Source organism: Manis pentadactyla, chromosome 2, assembly GCF_030020395.1.
Source record: "Manis pentadactyla isolate mManPen7 chromosome 2, mManPen7.hap1, whole genome shotgun sequence".
Taxonomy (NCBI): Eukaryota; Metazoa; Chordata; class Mammalia; order Pholidota; family Manidae; genus Manis; species Manis pentadactyla.
The window spans coordinates 99,643,880-99,667,658 of NC_080020.1; the positions used below are offsets into that span (position 1 = coordinate 99,643,880).

Sequence of the window (23,779 nt, forward strand, 5' to 3'; positions counted from 1 at the left end):
TAAGAAAACTAACCCATTTACAACTGTATCAGAAAGAATAAAATACCTAGGAATAAATTTAACCAAGGAGTTAAAAGACCTGTACTCTGAAAACTATAAGACATTGATGAAAGAAATTGAAGATGACACAAATAAATGGGAAGATATATCATGCTCATGAATTAGGAGAATTAATATGGGTAAAATGTCCATACCACCCAAAGCAATCTACAGATTCAATACAATGCCTATCAAAATACCAATGGCGTCTTTCACAGAACTAGAAAAAATAATCCTAAAATTTGTATTGGATAACAAAAGACCCCAAATAGCTAAAGTAATCTTAAGAGAGAAGAACAAAGCTGGATATATCATGCTGTCTGACTTCAAATCATACTACAAAGCTATAGTAATCAAAACAGTATGGTACTGGCACAAAAATAGGCACAGAGATCAACGGAATGGATAGCCCAGAAATAAACCCACACTTATATGTTCAATTACTATAGGACAAAGGAGGCAAGAATATACAATGAGGAAAAGACAGTTTCTTTAATAAATGGTGTTAAGAAATCTGGACCACTTCTTTATGTCATACATTAAAGTAAACTTGAAATTGATTAAAGACCTAAATGTAAGACTGGAAATTATAAAACTCCTAAAAGAAAACATAGGCAGTAAACTCATGAACATCAGCCTTAGCAATTTTTTTCTAGACATGTCTCTCTAGGCATGGGAAATAAAAGCAAAAATAAACAAGTGGGACTATGTCAAACTATGTACAGCAAACTATGTACAAACAAAACTATGTACAGCAGAGGAAACCATCAACAAAATGAAAAGACACCTTACTGAGTGGGAAAAGATATATTTGCAAATGATATACCTGATAAGGGGTTAATATACAAGATATAAAAATAACTCATACAAGTCAATACCAAAAAAAACAAATAATCCAACTAAAAAATGAGCAGGGGACCTGAATAGAAATTTTTCCAAAGAAGACATACAGATGGCCAACAGACACATGAAAAGATGCTCAATATCATTAACATAAGGGAAATGCAAATCAAAACCACAATGAGATATCGCCTCATGTCAATCAGAATGGCTGGTATCCAAAAGACAAAAATAATAAGTGTTGGCAAGGATGTGGAGAAAAAAGAACCCTCTTACACTGTTGGTGGGAATGTAAAATGGTGCAGCCACTATGGAGAACAGTTTGGAGGTTGTTCAAGAGAACTGAAAATAGAAACACCATACAACCCAGTAATTCCATTTCTGGATAGGCAGTATTGCTGTGCCCACTTAATAGAAGAGAAACCAAGGGAGAGCAGCTAAGCAACTTTTCCTAGTCCACACAAGTAGGAAGTGGTCATGTTGAGATTCATTTCTAGACAGGTGGCTGGTACCAGTGCTAAACCATTAGGCACGAGTCAGTGTTAGGAGACTGTAGGGAAACACTTTTTATGCTGCTGGTGGTAGAATAAATTGGTAATGCCTCTTTGAAAAACAATTTCATCTAAACAGCAATGATCTTAAAAGAATTTGTAGTCTTTGATCCAGTAACTTCCAGGATTCAATTCTAAGGATATTAGAGATAAAAATAAAGAGTCATACTAAGAATATTTATTATGGAGTTATTTATAAAACTGAAAAATTAGAGGCAAACCTAAGTATTCAATTGCAGGGTAGTATTTATATAAATGATAGCACATCCATAAAATAAATATACATTTAAAAAATATATTTAATGACATGGGAAAATGCAATTCTATCTAATTGTTTAATTTTTTAAAAGCAAGATATAAAATAACATATATATAATATTACAGTAAAGTCTAAGCAATCTAAATATAGAACCAGAAAGACTTGAAGAAACATATCAAGATATTCACAGTGATTATCTCAGAGATAGAATTTATAGGGGAACCTGGTTTCCTCTTTATATTTTCTGCACCTTCTAAATTTTCCACAAAGAAATCTCTAATTTTTCTTATAATTGCAGAAAAGTTAATGAACTTTAGATTATGCTTTAACACAATTACTTGGAACATTATTTTGAGTGACTTTTACTCCTTTCAGAGGATAAACCTGGACACTGGTCAGAGATACCCACTCTTATCTACTCAAACCTCAGAGCAGCGGTAGTGGCCCTTGATCACTTCTGTCAAAGGCAGAGCTGCAGAAGGAAAGGGGCTAAAATTCTATCCTCATGGAAACAAAAGAGAGAAGTCTGGGAAACACTCAGACTGCCCTAGATGTGAGCAAAAGATATCTACAAACTTAGAGCCCTATTGGGAGAAAACAAAATAGTACATCAGCTTTCCTTCTTAAAATAATTTCATTTGATAGGCACAGCCAGGAGCTGAATAAGATGTGTTCATATTCTCGGTTTTATTTTTATAGCATACTACAGTGGAACTGAAGCCAGAAGACGTGAACTCAACTCTTAATTTATCAGCTGTATGACTGTGGGTCAATCATTAGTTAATCTCTCTGAAATTTAATATTGTCACTTCTCAAATAGAAATAATAAAACTGCATAGCCAATCAACTCAAATGCATTTAATGTGTAGGAGTCATTTGAAAATGAAAATACTCCAGATAAATGAAGATTATTATTATAATTAGACCTTTCTCCCTGTCTGGAAGGACTTTCATTGTAGAATAGAGTTCCTCTTATCAAAGGAAGGACAGAAGCTGCAGAGAAGTACAGGAGGTGGCTTTCCCTACTTAGGGTACAATCTTCTGAAGTCTCAACTGTCCCCCACCCAACTCCCTAGCCCTCAGGAATGGGAGAAGATCTCAGCTCCAGTTCTGAGCTATAGCTTGGTCACCTCTACCCTGTTTCAAAAGGGCTTCCTTCATGTGACTTGAACAAGCTTTTAATGTGAGCAAACACTGCATTTGAACCTCATAGAGCTATCATTTGCTGTTAGTCATGTGTTTGCCTCATTGAGGTGAATAACAGTTTGTAAATATCCAAAGTCTCACCCCCAAAATGTTGCGTTTCTTTAGTTAATAAGTATAAAAGAAACGCAAATAATTACATGTGGCTACGTACATTTTTTAACCACATGCTTTTGCCTCATCAAGCCTGAGTTGGGCCTCAAAAGTAGCTCTGGCCTACAATGAGGCAAGAATTCATAAAGCATTCTCCAGAGTTCTTCTAGCAAATCTAGCAGGCCTCTGAAAGTTAATCCACAAATTGGAGAACATAACCTAACAAATAAAGGGGTATAAATCTAAGATTTTTAAAAAGCCAAGTTCTCAACATGGTTCTGTATAACCTGTGGCAAGTCTGTCAACCTCAGTTTCTCCAACTGTGAAATGGGGGCTAGCTGACCCTTAAAGTAATTTCCAGCTGAATAGTCTATGATCATAATGGTCAAAGTCCATTTAATTCTTGGCCTGAGTTCCCATACTGCATCTCTTTGCCTAGAACTTCAGTTTCTCCACTTGTCCCTGAATACCTCTGGGGAGAGGTACCATCCTCAAGGATCAAGGGAAGCCTGTCTTTAGAGGAACTCTAGCTTTTCTCTCATTGCCTTTCATCCACACAGATGAAGGAGTCTGCAGGGTCAGAAGCTCCCCCACACTCCCTGTATCAGTTAGCTTGGGCTTTCATATCAAAATACCACAGAATGGGGTCAGAGAGAGGTAGTTTAAACAACAGAAATTTATGTTCTCAGTGTTCTGGGGGCTAGAAGTCTGAAATCAGTGTGCCAGCATTGACGGCTTCTGATAAGAACTGTTTCTGGCTTGTAGATGGTCACCTTCTCTCAAGTCTTCACATGGCATTTCCTTAGTGAAAAGAGAGGGAGAGTACAAGCTCTCTGTGTCTCTCCTCTAATCCTATAGGATCAAGGCCTTACCCTATGACTTATTTAACCTTACCTACTTCCTTTGAATCCCTGTCTCTAATACAGCCATACTGGGATTTAGGACTTCAATACATCAATTAAAGATGGGGGCATGCAAACATTCAATCCATAACACTCCCTCTGCAGGATGAGTTCCCAGTACCCAAGACTTTGGAATTTTCTGCCCAAAGAGTTCAGGCCAACTGATAGAACATCTGCCTGAGACTTCCCTGGAAGTTGCCAGCTGGCACACTGCCACCATTGGGATGTGTATGGGGGAGAGCTCTGGGGATGGACCTTGGACAATGAGCTGGCTACAGGAAGAAGCTGGGCAAGTGAAGAGGTTGGGGGCCAGGGCCTGGACACTAGCTCTCTCTACCTCCAACTTCTGGCATAGAACTCTGAAAATTCTACATGCAAACCTGAACTTCCAGGTTGCTATGAAGGATTGAAATTTTTTATTTAACAGTTTTTTAGCTGGATGTATAGCTTTCAAGTATTTAAAATATGGTAGGTGGGCCTTCATTTATGTGTTTACTTGGTGTCCCACAAATGTGAAGAGCAAACCTGATGGCAGGTTATCCCAGTTCCCTCTGGACTTTAGTTCTATCTCTGATGAATTAGCCAGTGTTAATCAGGTAAAGAAGAATAGGAGAGTAATAGTCTGATTCTACCTGATAGCATGTTCTTGGCCCATCACTACTATATCTTGACAGGAATTCTATGTCATGGTTCCTATATCATAGTATTAACTAATATTTCATCCAGGTTTGCTATATGCCAGTTACTGTTCTAAGCATTTTATATGTATTAACTCATATGATCCTTCCAACAATTTGTGAGATAATATGACTATCTTCATTTTATAAATGAGGAAATATAAGCACAGAGAGGTTAGGAAACTTGTCCATAGTCATCCAGCTAACAAGTGGCAGAGCTAGGATTTAAACCATACATTTTGACGATTCTACTATAGTCTCCTCACATAAGAGCTAATATTTATTGAGCACTCCCTATATACCAAACTCCACCCTCTTGCTAATACCATGAGGTCAATACTATTATTTCCCCATTTTACAGGTGAGGAAACAATTCTTTAGGAAGGTGACGAACTCCATCCAAACGTATATCTCTAACAAGCCAGGTGCGTCAATTTGAATACAGGTAATGTGACAATGTGATCCCCAGCACATACTCTTAGCCAGATCAAGTCTGCTTTCTTGGAAGGAGAACACATAGGTGGCAAGGAGAGCCTGGACATATCGTTAGGTCAAATGGTGACAGTTACCACAGAGGAAATTCAACTACGCTCAATGAAGAAATAGGCCCTTTTGAGTAATATGGCAATTTGAGGAAGTTAAATGATTAAGATCACAGGTCATGTTTCACACTGGCAAATATACTTGCATTTTTAGTTCCTGTGGCTTGATATGAAATCTCAGAGTGAGTCGTTACCATTACATTACATTCTGACTTTAGGCATGGCTTCAGTCCCAGTCAGAGTGATTTATTCCTCAGGAGCTTATGGGCTACCTGAACAGGTGAGCTCTGAAGCCACCTAACCCTTGGTGTCTGGCATCCTAATAGACTCATCCATCCATGAGGAAGAAGTTCTAGTCTGCAGGAAAATCTGTCAACTAAGAGGCTGCTTTAGGACACAGCTCAAATCCTCATCAGTAGGATTGAAAGCTGGAAATATAATATGAAGAATGTCTGAAAACAAGTCATCCCACCTCCAAAGATTCATATCTAAAGGTTCTCTAAGAGCCAGAGGAGTCACTGAGGACAAAATGGATAAGGAAACGTCACATGTCAGCCCCAGCTCTGATGACCGCGGCAGTTGGCGTGACATCACCAGTCATTGTTGTAGTCGAGGGCCTAATGGATTCCCACGGAGATGTTTTGGCTCAGGGTGGCTTGAGTGTTTTCCAGGCCTTTTGTCTGGTACAGGGCTTTGTTTGCCAATCTTCACTGCCTTTGAAAACATTGTTTGATTATGGGACAAGCCTGCCTAGAGCAGGTTAAAATGTAAACTCAGAGTCAAGGCAAAAACAGCTTTAGCTCAAGGAGAGAAAATGGCTGCCCATGCCCTTGTGACTTCCTGGGAAGGAGCCTATAACTCAAAACAAAAAACATACAACTTCTGCCTTTAGCCCCAGAGTCCTCCTTAGTTAATATCTGACATTTCTATTGCCACACTTTAATTTGTTTAGCTGAACAAAGCCTGTCTATGCTTGTGTTTATAACCAGAATGTTCTCTATCAGAAAGGACAGGCCTCTGACTCAACTATATTCGGATGACGAGTTCAGAATACTTCAGTCATCTGCCCCAGCTCTGATGACCTCAGCGGGGTGGCATGACATCACCAGTGCCATATGCCAGGGCCTAGTGGATTCCCAGAGATTTTTTTGTCAACTAAGAGGCTTCTACTGTGGTTTCAGTTAACCTAGGGTAGGTTAGCACAGTGGATCTCAAATTTTACTATGCATCAGAATTACCTGGGGGCTTTTTTAAAACACAGATTACTGGGCCACATCCTGAGAGTTTCTGATTTAGTAGGTCAGGAGTTCGGACCCAGAATTTGCATTTCTATTAAGTTCCCAGGAGACACTGATATTGCTGGTGTGTGAAACATACTTTGAACATCACTAGATTGATGGGTCTCAGGCTTTTTTCTACACATGCACACACACACACACACACACATGTTGGGGGTTAGGATGCTAGGGATAGGGCATTCTATCAGTAATAGGAGACCACAAGCAGAGTGATCCTGGCTGCATATTAAAAGCACCTAGATCTTTAAAACATATATATATATATATACACATATATATATATATATACACATATACATATAAATATACATATACATATCAGGATTATACCACAGATCGTAACAAATCTAAGAACTCAGAATGCCTAGAGGTGGACCCCAGGCCTGGGTATTTTTTTTTAATTCCCCCAGGTAATTTACATATATAGCCAGAGTTGAGAATCCTTGTTAGCATGAGATCCTCTTATTGGGGAGGATAGGAGGCAGAGACACTTATTTTAACACCCTTCCCCCCAGTATTTTTAATACATCTCCATGGGGTAAGATTCCTTACCCCATGGGGTAGATACCCTAGGTTGAAAAATCACCAGGTAACAATGTCCAAAAGATAAGGCCTGGAGTTGCTATTCCCTAAGTCACATATCTAGAATTCTTTTGTGATGATCTTTCTCCTCTTTTTCTGTAATTGTATAGGAGGATAAGTAGCAAGCTGGGAGCAGCAATAAGATAAAGGAGCTGGAATAAACATGTTTGAACCCCTCTTTTGGCCTGTTCACCTGCCCTTCTTTCTTGCTGGTACCTGGACCAGAGGGAGGGCTGAACCCCACTGGAAGACAGATGATGGCCATACCCCAAGAACTTTTCATAACTGAGGCCCTTTGACACCAAGGATGTGGACCCGAGAAACAGGGAGGTCTGGTTAAGTATCAGGGTAAAAGCCCCCTGTCTCCCAAGGAGACCTAGAGCCAGTGCTGTGTGACCTCTCATACCAACAGGCTCAAGATCGGATGTTGCCAGACAATGATCCTGAAGCCTAAGGTTTCCATTCCAACATGAACACTCCCTAAGTGACAAAGGGTAAGGCACCTATCTTCCTGGAATCTCAAGTTTCCCCCCATACGCAATGAGGAAAACATGCTAATCTACCTACCAGAGAGGTATTGTGAGACCAATTAACATGTTCTTATATAATCATAAAGCAAAAAAAAAGAAGAAAAATGCTCAAATCACAGCTATATTCTATTGGAAAATATTGCCATTTTTAATTGTATAGTATTTCTAGGCACCTAATTCCATCTTTACCAACACCCAGGAACTCTATAGAGTTCACAGTTCTGCAGCTGTAACTTTAATACATGTACATATAACTCAGCCTTCTGCATATTCAGCAGCCCATAAATATTTGTTGACTAAATGATAGATGATTAATCAATTGCTTAAATGAAGGTACCTTCAAAGTCAGATACACCACTAATAAAATCGCAAACTGTTATTCTAAACAAATCACTCAGTGACTATTTCTAAGCTGAATTAATCACCACAGTCTGCAACAACCCTGCATTAGAGATATTAAATATGTAAAATACATACTAAACTCCTGAATCAATCAATTGACTCACGGCTAGGCTAAATTGTCAAGGTCACATACCTAAAATGGAGGCTGCAGAACCAGAGAAAGTGACAACCATGTTAAGGCAATCCAGTGATTCTTGCTCCACTGGGACCAGAAGATGTAGTCCCCAGATCCCCTATCCTGCTCTCCTTCTCCTTACTTGCCATAGCATTTAGCATCTTCCAAATAGTATAGAATTGACTTTATATCATATAAACCAGCTGGTTCTTGAGGTCATGTCTGTATGGTGAAATACGGGTTTTCTTTAAACTTTTACACTTTTTCATATGGTCTTACATTTGATAATCCAAGAGTCTACTAGATTACAGGGCCTAGAAAGAAGCTTATCTAAAATACATGCAGACTTTAGGTGGCTACATATATAACCCTCATATAAAGTGTTTCTGAAAAACCAAAACCAACATTATATTATGTATGATCCACAAGAAGATATGGAATCTAGCTCATAGAAAATAATGTTTTGGCATATTCTGTACTAGTCAGGATGAATTTAGAATATTCTATGTTCAGTTCTAGACAACATTATTTTGATAAGACAGATATAAGCTGGAGAGATCTCAATATGAAGAGTCAGTCTGGACAGCAATCTGGAAACTGTATCAGATACAGAAAAATGGAACTCATTACAATTTTCATTTTAAAGACCATAGGTGTTAGGATGGGTATGATAGCTCTGTCATAGAAAAGGTGGCACATAGTCCATCCTAGTCAGCTCAGGCTACATTAACAAAATACCATAGAGTGGGTGGTTTAACTAACAGAAATTTATTTCTCATAGTTGTGGAGGCAAAAAGTCCGAGCTCAACATGCCAGCCTATTCGGTATCTGGGGAGAGCTCTCTTCCTGGCTTACAGATGGCCATCTTTTCACTTTGTCCTCCGTGGCTTTTCCTCAGTGCGCATGGTGGAGAGAGAGAAGGATCTTTCTCTTTCTCTTCTTCTAAGGCCACCAATACTATCAAATTAGGACTGCATCCTTATAAACTCACTTAATCTTAATCACCTCCTGAAATCATCATCTCCAAATACAGTCACACTGGGGATTAGGACTTGAATATATGAATTTTGAGAAGACATAATTCAGTCAGTAGCTTAGTCTGTAGTTATCTCAAGTAAACATATTGGGAGACATGTTGTAACTCACTATAAGAAACCTTTGTAGCTAACCCTCTCAGCAATGAAACCAACTGCCCACCCTCTGAGGCTGTGGCCTTCCTATCAATGGAAGTAGTACTCAGTTTAGAGAACCATTCTCTCAGTGAGATTGGGAAGAGACTCCTGTAATGAATGAACTACAAGTTTAGAACAGAAAGCTGCTAGGATCTCTCCAACTCAAAAATTCTACCATACTTAAACCTTTTAAATGTTGCTATTCTACAAGATTAGCCCTAATTGTCCTTCTTTCAAAGGATTGAAACCATATGTGGTTATTTTGGCATAACAAGAAAAGTCTAGTAAAAGGCTTAAAACAACAAAATTCAAACAATTTTGGATTAAGTAAAATTGCACAATTCTTGGTTTTGCAAAGAGCAATGAGATGTCTATGATTCTCATTTGGAGCTTGCTTGGGTTTATTGTTTTGTGTGGGGTTGGGAGGAAGTGGTTTAAGTAAACTCTTAAACTGCATCCCAAACACTGCTTGTTAACAGTTTCTTAAGAAATCCGAAGAGGTTAAGCCTGTTCTATTAATAAGATGGGAGGTGTCTAATACACAAAATCATTTAAACCTAGTCTTTGGTAACCTTTAGGTAGAAAAAGCCAAGAAAAAGAAACTAGATTAAGAAAAATAGGAATATTGTTTCACTACTTTTTTTCCAGAAATTACATGGCCTCTTACTATGACTGCCAGATGTAGTAAATTTTCAATGAACACTTTTACTTCTGGATGAACCAGAAATACTTGGCAACTAATACCATATATTAATTTGTAACTCTGTTTTACTGTGAGCTACATTATGGTCAAAGTTTTTAAGTTATGATATTTTAACTTAATACAAAATATGCTTCATATTTTCATAAAAATTGTGCCAATGAACATTAAGATATAAAATGAGTTAGTAGCAACTGACACCCTACTATTCAGTAAAATGAATTAAACAGTTAAGAAGGTTAAGCAAAAATGATATCAAAAGCTATATTTATAATGAGTGCTGAATAGTTTCCATATAATTAAGAGCAATGCTTATAACATGTATCAGTCAGGATCCAACCAGTGTAAAATATGGTTGATACTGATGGCTTTTTTCCTCTCTCTTTTTGATCCTTGGACACTGGACAAAGAAGAGATGTCCCAATTGAAACACATATTTTAGTGATGAATGCTAGTTCACCAACCTGCGCCCACTCACTGAGAAGAGTGTTTGACTTGAACTCAAAGCATCGTCTAGTAATGTGATCATGTAATTTATATGTGAAAATGACCAGGGCACTTTAGAGAGTGAAGGGGGATGTAATTACACTGGCTTAAGAGTCATAAGCAGGAACTGTAGGCAACCAGGACATTTGACGGCCATCTCCATAGGAGATACGTGGTTGATGCCCCAACTTCCATTCAACCCCAAATGATTATTCTAAGATAGTGGACCTTAAAGTGTGGTTCTAGAGCAGCAGAAGGAGCATAACATGGCAATGTGTTAGAAATGTAAATTCAGTTTCACTTACTTTCTGACATACTGATCCCTTTTCATTATATACTGCCTTTTACTGCTTTCTCTCATGTCTAAGTGCCTTATCATGTGCACACACCTGGCACCTGGCATTGGACGTGGCCCTCCGGATGCTCTGGTAACATCTGTATGGAGGTCATTCCAATGGTCCATGGAGATGAGGGATTTGGTGTGGTACCAGTTACTGCCTCTATTAGCAGCTACTCCCTATCCCCAGGTCACAGATGTTCCTTGGCTACAACTGTACCCAAGCCCTACCTTAATTTACAACTCTAATCCTATTGTAGCCTAAAACTTGAGTTAGACAACTTTATGACATCTATTAGTGAGAATCTCCAGGAGCAAAAAGTACAGGTTACCAGATATAAGCTTGGCCACCCCCACAGAACAGAACATTACTGCGCTGAAGGAGGTCCATGCAGCGAGTAGGAAATGGAGTTCCCAGATCATCATTAGCATCCAACTCCCTTCTCTGCATTTGCTCCTTTGAGAAATGGGATATGTCCAATGAGGCTCTGCTGGTGGCAGGAGGCTGAGAGAGTGAGCATGTAAGCAAGCCTGAGATTACTCTGGCTTTTAAGAAGGCAGGATAGCTAAGTATTTTGAGGATGTGGGTTTTAGACTCAGACCACCTGCATTTGACTCTTGGTGGAGACTGTCTACTTATAGTCTTGTGCAAGCAATTTGACTTCTCTCAGTTTCCTCATCTATAAAGTGGGGATAATAATCGTACCTACCTCATTTTCTGATATGAGAAATAAATAAGATAATGTATGTAAAACACTTGCATCATGCCTGGTACAGAGTAAGCAGCCAATAAACAGTAGCTATTATTAGTGGCCCAGCCTCTCTGTGGCTTAGCACTGGCTTCCCTCCTCCCTGGGGTGGTAGGAGGTGAAGGGCCTTACACCTGCCTGTTCATAGGCAGGGCAGCGAATGAAGAGTGAAGAGAGGAAACTGCAGACTCAAGTGCAGCAAAAAGAGCAGGCTTTGCACTGGCTTTCTGCCTGCCTGGCAGCTGTGGTTTAGCATCTGAATGTAAAAACTACTAATATCCTCCCTAGCACGCTTCACCACACCACTGCCAGCCTATCACACAGAGTCCACAGCCAGCAAGGAAGTTCTGTGGTAGATATTAACTCCTTGCTTTTATCCAGCACTTTAGAGTTCAGAAAGCTCTTCCCCAGCTGTTCTCTCATTTGGCCCTCATACCATCCTTGTGCAATAGCCAGGGACAGTGTTTTTTTAGTCCCATTTTACCCTTTAGGAAAGTGAAATTCAGAGTGGTTATGTGACTTGCCAGAGGCTGCATAGTCAGGAAGTTACAGAGCCTCATTGATGTTTTCACTCTGACTTAGTCATCTGCCCACCCCCGCCACAGCCCTCATGCCCTGCAAATGCAGTGAGGTTTTCCAAAGAAAAGCATAGTGTGTATGTTCTACATGTGAGATTTTTTTCAGCTAAGATTATTTAACTCCCTCTCCAGGAAGCTTTGCTTAATGTTCATGTATGTACATAGTTCCCAAGAAAAAGAAGAAACAGGTCTTTCAGTTAGTTATCCCAGAAGTATTTATTGTCAGGCCTAAGCCCTAAGCAGTAACCTGATCCTTCTTGAGTGTTTGCCCAAATCTCAACCTCTTGAGTGTTTGCCCAAATCTCAACCAAAGTTTCTGTATTTGATTATATGTCATGATTCTTTTCCTTCCCTTCACATTCAAGGAAGGAACTTGAGGTGTTTACGAGAATTGCAGAAAGAGAACAAAATCAGATGGGCAGATTTGGAGAGTGGGGGTCAAAACAGTGTCAATTCATAGTAGAAGTGAAAGATTGTATGCACTCGTGTAAAGTAGAGAATCTTAGCAGTGTGAATTGTGTTAAGCAAGTGGCTCCAGTTTAGGGACAGCTAATCCTTGTGCAGAAATTTTGCTTCTTTCAAACTGGCTAGGAACAAAAGATGTGGCCATCAATAAAACAGTCTTTGTCTCTGAGTCATCCATACTCACTAACTCTAAGTGGTGGAGTCTGGGCTTCAGTATCTGACAGACCTGGCTTAGAATCCTGGCTCCCCTGGCTCTGATGTTTATCAGCTCTGTGATCTTGAATAAGTTCTCTAGCCTCTCTGAGCTTTGATTTCATCTGTAAAATGGGAGAGGAGTACCAGCTTTCCACATTGGTGGGAGGGGGGATTAAATTACCTGATTTAAACAGAATACCTGGCACAAAATAGGTGACTGATAAATGGTGGGTATAATTTCTTATCCTAAGCAGTTAACAAGAATTCTACAATGGCAATGGTTTCTAAGCAATATCCTTATAGATAATACAATTTGATGATATCAGGAAAATGACAAAAATCCATTGGTGATTCTCAGCCTGAAAAATCCCTCTCTGGACTCTATTAGGCTCAGCCAGTTGCTCAAGAACCTCATTATTTGCAAGCAAAAAATTTTGTATCTCCAAGTGACAGGATCACTTTAGGGTTTAACGTTGGATCCAGGCTGCTCCAAGTCACTCAGTCCTGTATCACATTTACTTGGGATGGCGGAGACAGCCTGTGACTCTGTGTTGTCAGCCCAGTTCTCCCAGTAACTGTTTGAACCAGAGCAAGCCCCAATTTCCTCATCTGTAAAATAAGAAGATTGGACATAGTCAAATTTCTGGGGTCTCTACCAATTCTCAAAAGCCATAATTCTGGAATGTGGAAAGAATCCTGCCTTGACTAATTAGTGAATAGGTAGCAAGAACTAGAAAAGTTAAAAAAAAATCTACCCCATTATTACCAAAGGCCCCAAATAAACAAATTGCAGTGTGTGTGTCTGTCTCTGTGTAAAATAAGGGTCTGACATTTATGTTTTCATTGTTATTTTGAGAGCCAAAGCCACAGATCTCTACTATGCTATCACAGTTTACTAGTTAATCTGTAACTCTTTTCATGATTAAACTTATTAGTAACAATAATCATAATAACAGTAATAACATACCTTCACATATATTAAGTCTTTCCATATAGAGCAAGTTCATATATATATATTATGTTATTTAGATTTCGTAATAACTTGTTGAAAGAGGTTGTATTCCCATTTTATAGATAAGGAAATGGAGGTTCAGGTGAGACAAGTAACCTGCCTAAAGTTGTAGAGCTAATAAGTGGTAGAGCTATCTGGATTTCTGTCTCCTCATCCACTGATTCCTCTCAGACCCAACATAAACAACAAACCATTACCAACTGTCCACCTTGTAAAAGGCATTGTGTCTGCCTCTACTTGACTAACTGGTTGCTTCCACCAAAACCCAGCAGAATAGAACTCAGAGCCAGTGGTCACCCACCCCTTGATTGGTACCTTGTACTCTGCACATAATGTGGTCACTGTGAACTCCACATAGAGACTAACACACAAAACACCAAGTCATCTGAAGGTACAAATACCAATTAATATTTCTCTCTATTGGTATGGTTCACTCTCTTTAAGAATGTTATCTTTACAAATGCTACCATATAATTTCCTCCTCAGCAATTTTAATGATGCGACCTGTTTCCTTATACAAGGAAGGCTCAGAAAGAATATTGGAACTCATTACTTGCCTCAAAGAAGAAAATATTTTATTTGGCACAGTGTCAACTGTTGACCCAAGGGTTCAACCTAACTGTTCTATTTAGAATAAGCAAGAATGAGCTTGGACCCACAAATTCAGGATCTAAAATATTCTGGCCAAATCCTAAAGAACTTGGCCTTCTGACAAGTGAAAATCCCAACCAAAATGAAAAACACCTTACACAGAGGCAATACTGTACATCCTCAGAGGCTGGTGCCAGGCCGTGCTGAAGGTTTTCAGAGTATTGCAGTGGCAGCACCTTCCACCCATGATTTGCCATAATTCTAATTCATTTTTCTCACAGTTTGGTCTTTTTACCCAAGCTAGAAAGTTTCTCAGATCATGAGGGAGTACATGTTGGTAGGTGGTGGAGATAGGACAAATTGGGCCCAGTGCTGCTACGAAGTTTGAGCCTTCCCTCTCCTCATTCTCTCCCCTCACAAACCAAACCCCAGAAGCCACTGCAGAGAAGGGCTTGAGGTTAGCCTGGAGGAGAGGCAAGAGTAGTAAGACACAGCCCAGGAAGCTGGCTCCTCCTCAGACCATGCCCAAGCTGATTTGAAGTTTCCATACCCTGCAGCTTTGTCTGCTGCCAGTGTCTATATCTATGGAATCAATTGGAAGAGTTCACTGAGCTAATGAAAGCATTATGAATGTTGTTAGTAAATGAACTTTTAACAACATGGGAAATTGCTTAGGCCACAACGGTAAATGAAGAAACAGAAAGCGAATGCAAGTAAAAAATAGTCTTAGGAAATACACCAAAATACTAACACTTCTGAGCCATAGGAGTAAGGGTATGGCGGACACCTGCCCAGGGTACATTCTCTCCCCCAGGAAATAAGCCCCTGTACTTGCTCCCCCCTCTCATTCTCAGACACATGTCTTGGGGAAGTCATAGAGGAGGGAGCCAATGAACTGAAGGTAATCATCTCATTCTCTGGGCCATGGTTTGTGCATGGACATGAAACCTGACTGGAGCCAATCCGACATGAGGAGATATTTGCTAGAGCTTTTGGGAGAGGCAAGCTTTCCCTCTTCTCCTATTAAAATGATGCAGTAATGTGAAGTTTCAAACTGCTGTGGTCATTTTTGTTATCGGGAGTCTAAGCATGGTAGTGACTCAGGTGACCATGAGCAGAGCACAAGGCTCCACTGTACTGTCGAAGCAGAGCAGAGAGAGACAGGTGTTTGGTGGGATCATGGAAGCCACAGGATCAAAGCTTGCTTGGAGCCTCTCTTCTCAGAAGTGGTACTGAATTATTCGTCACTTGTGGTAGAAGGAGCCCTCCCCTCACTGATATAAAAAATTGATACTGACTATATTTTAAATTACACAAGTAACTTGTCACTCGGTGATTTATGCATAATCATTCTTACAGTGTTTAAGAGCCCAGTTTCAATATTCAGATCCCAGAGTCTCTCTCCATTAGTAATAAGGAGAGTTTGGGAAAATTGCTTCACCACTCTGAGACTCAGTTTTCCAGTCTCTAAGAGTGGGATAATAATCCCTATTTGAGGGCATTGTTGTGAGAATTGATAATTAAGATATAAAGCACTTAGAAAAATGTGTGGCACATGGTAAACACTGAAGTGTTTATAATTATCGCTCTGACTGTCATGCACAGTGATCATTCCTCATGGAAGTCTCCGCCATGATGCCCTGGTTGAGAGAGAGCGGCCCGGCATGGCACTGCGAGTAAAGATCCTTCTCCCCAGCCTCTCTATTCTGTTAAATTTTTGACAATCTCAAAAAAATCAAAATCATTAGGATGTATTTGCTTTACATGTGGTAAGATGACAGTGTGGTATCCCATTCTAGCTGTGTGGCCTCTGCCAGTTATTTAAATTTTCAGAGCTTTTGCTTCCCAACATATAAAGCAAGAATGGCAACACCTTCCACATTAGTTTTTTGTGAAGATTAATTGGGATACAAAGTGCCTAGTGTAGTGAGTTCCTGTCACAAAGCTGGTCCTCAAGAAAGGGTAGCTGTTATAACTATGCTCACCGTGATAGTGGGGATCTGTTATCATGTGAAATCCTGGGAGGCAGCGACCTGACAGATGTCTCCTGGCCACAATATCATGACAGTAGTAAGTTAAAAATGGCCACATAGAGTGTCCTAGGTAGGGAAAGCATGTGGTAGCCCCTCTGAATCTCTAGCAGTCCCAGTGAGCACAGTTGAAGAGTTAAATTGCCCCTAGAAGGGCACAGAATTTAGCTGACAAAGTGCCCAAGCAGTCTTATGGTCATGACAATGAGTCACTAAAGAGGAAAGTGGCATGGAATATGCAAGCAGAGTTCAGGTGAGCCAAGGTCATCTCTGCAAGTGCCTAATGTGTGGGTAATGATGCCCAAGAACTATATGGGGCCATTTGTTCATCTTAACAGATGCCAGGGAACATCAAGGCTGAAGACTGAAGTCCTTTCCTACTGACCCACCTTAGCTCACTCTGGAGAAACAAAGGTAATCTGGAATGATTTGCATTCTTTTGCTGTGAGTTCTCATGGTCTAGAGCAGGGAGAAGTCAGAGATTTCTGGGGGGAGGTAATAAATAGTAAGGCGAATATTGAAAGATTGTGATCAAGTTAGGAAAAGAAAATGAAGAGGGCAATGATAGGCCAAGGGAGAAACATACACTATATTTTCTTGGCATGGAAGCAGGAAGAGTATATTGGAGGCTGGCCCGGGGAACCATTAGCAAATTGGTAATATGACAGCCTGGAGTTGGGGGTTGTATTACAAATAAGACTGGAAAGTAGCAGTCAGGTAATGGAGGACTTTTATGACATACAAAAGGGACTTAGGTGATGGGAAAGTGTTGACAGACCTTCAAAGAGTATGAGATGGTCCCATTCACTCAATATAATTTTTAGCTTTCTTGTAAAACTGAATAGTTGTTCTTGTGTGGTATGCTTTGTCATCTTGGAGAAAAATCATTAAAATGAATAGTTTAGGCCCCCCCCACACACACACAAAAAAAAGAGTGTAAGATGGTCAAATTTTCAGCATCATGCATGATAAATTTAAGAGTTTCATTCTGGTTATTTATTGCTCCCTAATAAAACTTAGTGACTTAAAACAACAAACATTGCATCTCACAATTCTGTGGGCCAGGAATTTGGGCAGAGCTCAGCTAGGCAGTTCTGCTCTATATGGCACTGACTGGCATCATAGAAAATTACCTGGCAGCTAATTGGTCTGAAAGTTCCAAATGACTTTCCTCACACATTTAGTTTCTGGGCAGCTGGGCCACTATCCCTCTCCATGTTGTCTCAGCCTTGTCCATATGGTCTAAGAAGGTAGTTGGACTTCTGACATGGTGGCTCCAGACTTCCAGAGAACAAGGTGAAAACTCCTCTTATAGGATAGTTTTCAAACTGGCATAGAGTTACTTTTTCTGTACTCTATTGATGAGTGTAGTACTCAAGCCTACCCAAATTTGAAAGGAATTAGGCCTCATCTTTCCATAGAGTATCAAAGAATTTATGGCCATCTTTAATCCACCATATGGAATGAGGATGTGAGATTAGAGATAGAGAGAAGTACAGTTTTTATAATCTCCAGTTCCTGAAGTATTTATGCATGAGAACTTCCAGAAATCTCTCTTAATACCTATCTCATAGCACTATAACATTGCTGTACTTACTGGTTTATTTCTCTCTCTCATTAGACTTTGAAGTTCTTAAGGTCAACACATGTGTCTTGTTTATATCCATATCTCAGTGACTGGTATATTACTGATGCTCAGTAAATGTTTATGGAATTTATGAATAAAATTGGATCAGTTGGGATCCCCTTAATTCCTGGGTCTTCAGGACACCAGAGTAACCTCCTGTTTGATATAATTTCCTTCTTCAGATCCAGATCTTATTCACTTTAGAAGCATTTGATGTGAGTATGTAAAAACAACATTCATTGTGAACATTTATGTGAATAGTTTTCAACTTTTGCCTGTTGTATTAGTTTTCTATTGCTACATAATAAATTATTACAAACCTAGCAGCTTAAAATAGCACACATTTGTTATCTCACAGAGTCTCTGTATGGAGTGCAAGCACACCTTGACTGGATTCTATGCTTTGGGTCTCATCAGGCTATAATCAAGTTGTTGGCTAGGGATATTGTCTTATCTGAGGCTTGACTGGGGCAGGATTTGCTTTTGTTGGCAGAATTCAGTTCATTGAGGTTGTTAAGATTGAAGACTTTGGTTTCTTACTAGCTATTGGCCAGAGGCCACTCTCAGTTCCTTGAGACAAGATCACTCTCTATGGCAGCTCAGAGTATGGCAGTTTACTTCATCAAAGCCAGCAAGGGAGAGAGAAAGAATCTCCTCACAAGACAAGCATTATGATCTCATGTAACGTAGAGACCACAACATGGCAATTTGATTTTTCAAAGCCACAAAAGAGAGACACTAGCAAGATGGGTGCTATACTCTTATGTAATATAGTTATGTACATCCTTCACATTCATATGGAGGAAATCATGCAAAGTACTCCAGGAAGTGAGAGATCACAGTTCATCCTAAGAGTCTATCATGCCTGCTTGCAGCAAAGTAATGATTCTAATAATTTGAAATGTGAGCTAGATTAACTTTGTGTCTAATTTCATTTGATTCTAACACTAAATTCAATTTATTGTTGATTATGGAAAATGATCAGTCCCTAAATTCTAAAAAAATATCAGAACTATTTTCAGAAAATTCCAGCTATCTCAGGAAATACATTCATTTAATTTTTGCCTCTTCGGTAGGTACTGCCATCTTCCCTTGAGGAGACAGACCCACATTTGCTGAAGTCATTATTTAATACAATTAGTACTACATCTTTATCCAAATCCTAGGCAAGGAGCTGGAAATTCCTGGCCATACAAGCCCACAAAATAAAGTGTTTTTTTTTTTTAATTCATGTTGATAGCTTGTTACCTATCTGGTTTTAAGTGTAAGTATCAGACCTGGAGCCAAGGAATCTATTTTATAACTGAAGAGTATTCTTTCAAAGGGTCAATAAAGGAAAACCCTTGCTTCTGCATGAATTGTGTCAGAGTTAACAAAGGCAAAGTGTGTTCAAACTCCTCAGGATGGTATTCTGAAGCAAGTCAGGGCCATTCAAAGCTGCAGCCCCATACCTGATTTCTTCATCCAATGTATGTATGCATATGGGAATAAGATGCACCTAACTGGGGCTGGCATTTCTGCACTGGCCTGTCCTTCTCTGAAGCCAAGCTCCTTGTGAAAGAGTAATGCAAGATCACTGATCAGCCCAGGGCTATTTGACAAAGTTTCCCTAGGTCTTGAGAAACAAGAAGCTAGACTCCTTCCACTTCAATTTGCATCTGTATTTAACCTTTAAACAGAGCAGCACTTATTTCATTTCAAATATTTTGCTTTAGTTATTTGTTAAAATGAAATAAAATGAGCAAATACTGATAGCATTAAGAAGTTTCTGCTAACTTCTCAATTTTAAAATGACAGCCATAAAACTAGAGTGTTAGAAGTCAGATTAGTAGTCAGCAGTGGCCATGCGATAACCAGGAGGCAGAAGGAACCTTATAGGGTGCTGGTCATGTTCTGTTTCTTCATCTAGATGCAAGTTACATGGTTGTGTTCAGTTTGTGAAAAAATTTCAAATTGTACTGTCACAGTATGCTCATTTTTCTGAACATATTTTATTCTGCAGTAAAAATTTTGAATTTGAATCATAATGTTGCTTAGTTTAGGTGATAGGAAATGAGTTTTTCCTGTTTTCTAGCTTGGAAATTTAGTTACAACTTAAGTTCATATTTTTATCCCAAACTTACTTTATTAGGTCCCAGATTATAATGTTTCTTAAATGACTTCATTTTAAACCTTATACTGAATTTTTAAAATTCTGTTTGGTGAGTTAGATTCTATTAGGTTACAAAGGTTTTTAACACAAACAGAAAAGCTCCCCAACCCATCATTGAGTTAATATTTAATTTTAAAGTTTTTCTAAGGCATTTTATGCTAATAATAAAAATACAAAACTAGGGAACTGACCCTGGTAGGAATAGAACCAAGAACATACAAGGAAGAACTTTTTAAAAGAATAGGTGTTGTTCTTCCTCTTAGTTGGAAAAAGAGGAAAAGGATAAATGTATGGTTGCATCCTAAACTGGAGAAAAGTTATGGATGCTTAGAAATGATGGTCTTAGTTTTTAAAGGGAATAATGAAATAAGGTTCTGTACTAAGAATAAATGTTGGGGTGGCACTGGTAGTTCAAGGAAAGGGAAAATAGGAAGTAGTATTGACAAGGTAAACATGGCTGAAGGTCAAGAGAATTGAAGATACAAGTAAGACTGCAGTTAAAATGGTTGATAAAAGGGTTCTCACAGGTTAGGAAGATAAGAGAAGATAGGAGATAACTGATAAACTATGAAAACAAAGACTGGAGGTCACACTGAGGACAAACGGCAGACTCAATGGGAGTTAGCAACTAAGAGAAGTTAGCAGGGTAGGTGGCTGGGGATACAGAGGGAAACTCACAGGCCAACATTTTGCAGGTGGAGTGATTTCATCTGATGACTAGATTCAAGGTGTGGTTATATCTGTGTGTTTCTGATACAGAAAGCCGCTGACAACCATTGGAAAAGAGAAGGATGAGAAATTGTGAGGTCAGGGTGCTGAGTCATTATCTCGGATGCTGAAATCATTAAGTTGATGCAGGACATGGAGATAATTCCAAAGCTGACACAGAGCTTCAGAAACAGTCAGACACAGTCAAGGAAGTCAATGGCTAAACTGGTCAGCTCTAGAACTATGCAGATTAGCAAGGCAGGCAAAGTTCGTCTGCGGCATTTATCATCTTTGTTCTGTAGCATTTTGTTCCTAGCTTTGTTCACTTAGTGACCTCTGTAAGTAACCTCGATGTCCTCATGTTACCCTCTCATTGTACAGCTTCCCCACCCTCTGCATTTGACATATGTAAAATCCCAAGTCTAAGGCATAAATGGCAAATTCTCAATTGCTATGTCACTTATTCCCACTTACTTTTGCATTTCAGCAGGGCGAATGACATACCCTTTAACCTGAAAGTGGTCATTTCAGAGTCAATACCCTACAGAGGTGTCTACAAAAATCAGGTAATTGCAGCAGAGGGGAGAAGGGTTCTTCCTGTACTGAAAAATCTTTCTCCAATACTGGTTCATTCTTTTAGCTTAAGACTTTTAACCATCCCCACAAAATGTGAGTTTCTTAACAGTAAGGCTAAGCCAATATAAAGTTAGTCCACAAAAGCACTAACTTAGTCCTTTGCTTTTCTGACCAGTGAGCAAGGCAGGCTAGTGTGCTATGAGATACTGATCCCCTTGAGACAGGGACCATAAATGTAGTCAGAATAGGGTGAGGGCCTCCGGAGGGGAAAAGCACGGCAGGATATTTGCAATCAGAACAATATAACTACATGCAAGGAAACCCCCCTGCTAAAACTCTTATGTTAAACATTGAGCTCTAGGATCATTCTTCAGTAAGATCAGTTAATGTTCCCCAGATAAAGAAGAGTAGCACATGTTTTATTATGCTAACCATTTATAATCATGTGTAAGGTTCTCTTTACCATACTAAAAGGCCCAGGCCTAAGTGCTGTCTTTCTCCTTCAGATCTGATGAAGTGATTTTGCAAACTGGGCAACTAATTTAGCAGGTTAGCCCAGGCATAAACGACAGAGTAAAAGGCAGGAAGGATTCCATCTTAAAGATAAGATTGCATTTTAATACCCAAGAAGTTAAGACGTTAGAAATTCTTAACTTACTCTTTAGCAAACAATACCTCGGCCCACCTTGGGGGCTGAGCAGGTGGCCTTGTTTCATATGCTCCCAGACCAAGATGCTGGTATCTCAGGAAGAAATCACCAGAGGAAGTTACTTGTGTTAAGTCAATTCTAAATATTCAGGGACCACTTAACAAGTCCACACCCCTAAGTTTTTTCATGTTCTCAGAAAATCCTCAGCTGTCTATAAAACCCCCTAGACAACGTACCACTACGGACTCTCTTGTCCTCTCCTGGCGTGAGCTGGGAGCTCTGTCCTTTCACTGTATCTTTAAATAAAAGCCTGTACCTTGCTCTCCTACCTTGACTGTTTGTGAAGCTCATTCTTCGGCTCCGCAAACAAGAACCCCGGCGTCATCTTCTTATATTCCCTGTGCCAGAGAAATATCATTTCAACGTAAAGTGTAATACAAAATGTTTGGGAAGTATTGACACAGACGTTCAATAATGCTAAGTTGACATTTATTGAGCACCTACTATGTGCTAAGCACTTCATGTATTTTAACTCATGTATTTACCTCTTGCAGAAGTCCTATTAGGTTGGTACCATTATTCTCATTCTGCAGATAAAGAAACTCACATACGTGGGAATTCACAGCACCAGGATTCAAACCGAGGCAATTTGGAACCGGAAGACACACTTAACCATTATACCATTGCGTTTAAACAAATACTTGCTACATCTAAATAAATTTTATTAATTTAACAAAATTTTATAAAACTTTGTTTTTAAATACACCCTTACAAATGGCAGAGCTAAAATATAACCCAGCCACACTCTGTAGATTAGATATAGAATGTGTAGATTAGATATAGAATGACAGGGTGGGGTGCAGCAAGAGCTGAACACAATGGGGCTTTGTTTTTCCTGCAACACCATCTCCAATCATGCCTGGGACTCCTTTAACATTTAGCAGGCCTACTTTTCGGTGCCTTTTAAAAAAGTGTATTATCACTAATTAAGAGATCAAAACTTGGTCTGTTTTACTCGGTCTGATCCTAAATGTAATTTAGAACACTAAAGTTGTCTGTTAAAATTTGTTCAAGTCCATTAGATCATTATTGCCCTCCTACAGCCTGCCATTCTTCTCTAAAAGAACCTGGGCTTGGGTTTTTAGACGCACACTCTCAAAACCTTTAGGTCAACCCCTCCCTTGCCGGCACCCCGCAGCGCCAGCTTACCGTTTGAGCTTCTCATCTTGCTTTGGAAAAAATAAACATGAAAGCCCATTTTCCAGGTCGGGGGTGGGGGTAAGTGGCGGGGAGACGGGGGAGCGGGAGCGGATGCGAGTGGGGGGATGTAATGAAATTGGCTTTTACACGGTATTTTTTATTACAAATTGAAAGGTACAAACCACAAAGAAAAACTAGTTTCTTGGCGAGTCTCCAGCTCTATGTTTCAGTGATCAATCACACCCAAACTCATTTATTAACTTAATAAATACCGTGGCAGGGTTCCTTTACATAGTGACTTAGACCAGAGCAGAACGGCGGCGGACGCCGCAATCTGCGGTTACCCAGTGTGGAGTCCCCGCCACAGAGCCCCCACTTCCTCCGAGGACCTCCCACGCCTCTCGTGTCCCTAAGGGAGCCCGCTGGTCCCTCGAGGCTCTGAGCCCCGCGGGGAAGGCTGCGAAGGCAGGCCGGCAGGCGCGGAGAGCACCCAGCTTCAGTTCACGACCCCGAAATTCC

The 23,779-nt window shown here is 39.7% G+C and overlaps 1 long non-coding RNA gene across 2 annotated transcripts; it reads left to right on the top strand.

Moving 5' to 3' along the window:
- Positions 1–4,923: 4,923 nt before the first annotated feature.
- On the top strand, positions 4,924–22,785 carry LOC118919875 (uncharacterized). 2 transcript variants are annotated; one of them, XR_008994968.1, is made up of 4 exons: positions 4,924–5,009; positions 16,687–16,762; positions 21,326–21,401; positions 22,654–22,785. It is a non-coding gene; the product is annotated as an uncharacterized LOC118919875 (long non-coding RNA). The 2 variants fall into 2 exon arrangements; XR_008994969.1 differs by lacking the exon at positions 16,687–16,762.
- The last annotated feature ends 994 nt before the right edge of the window (positions 22,786–23,779 follow it).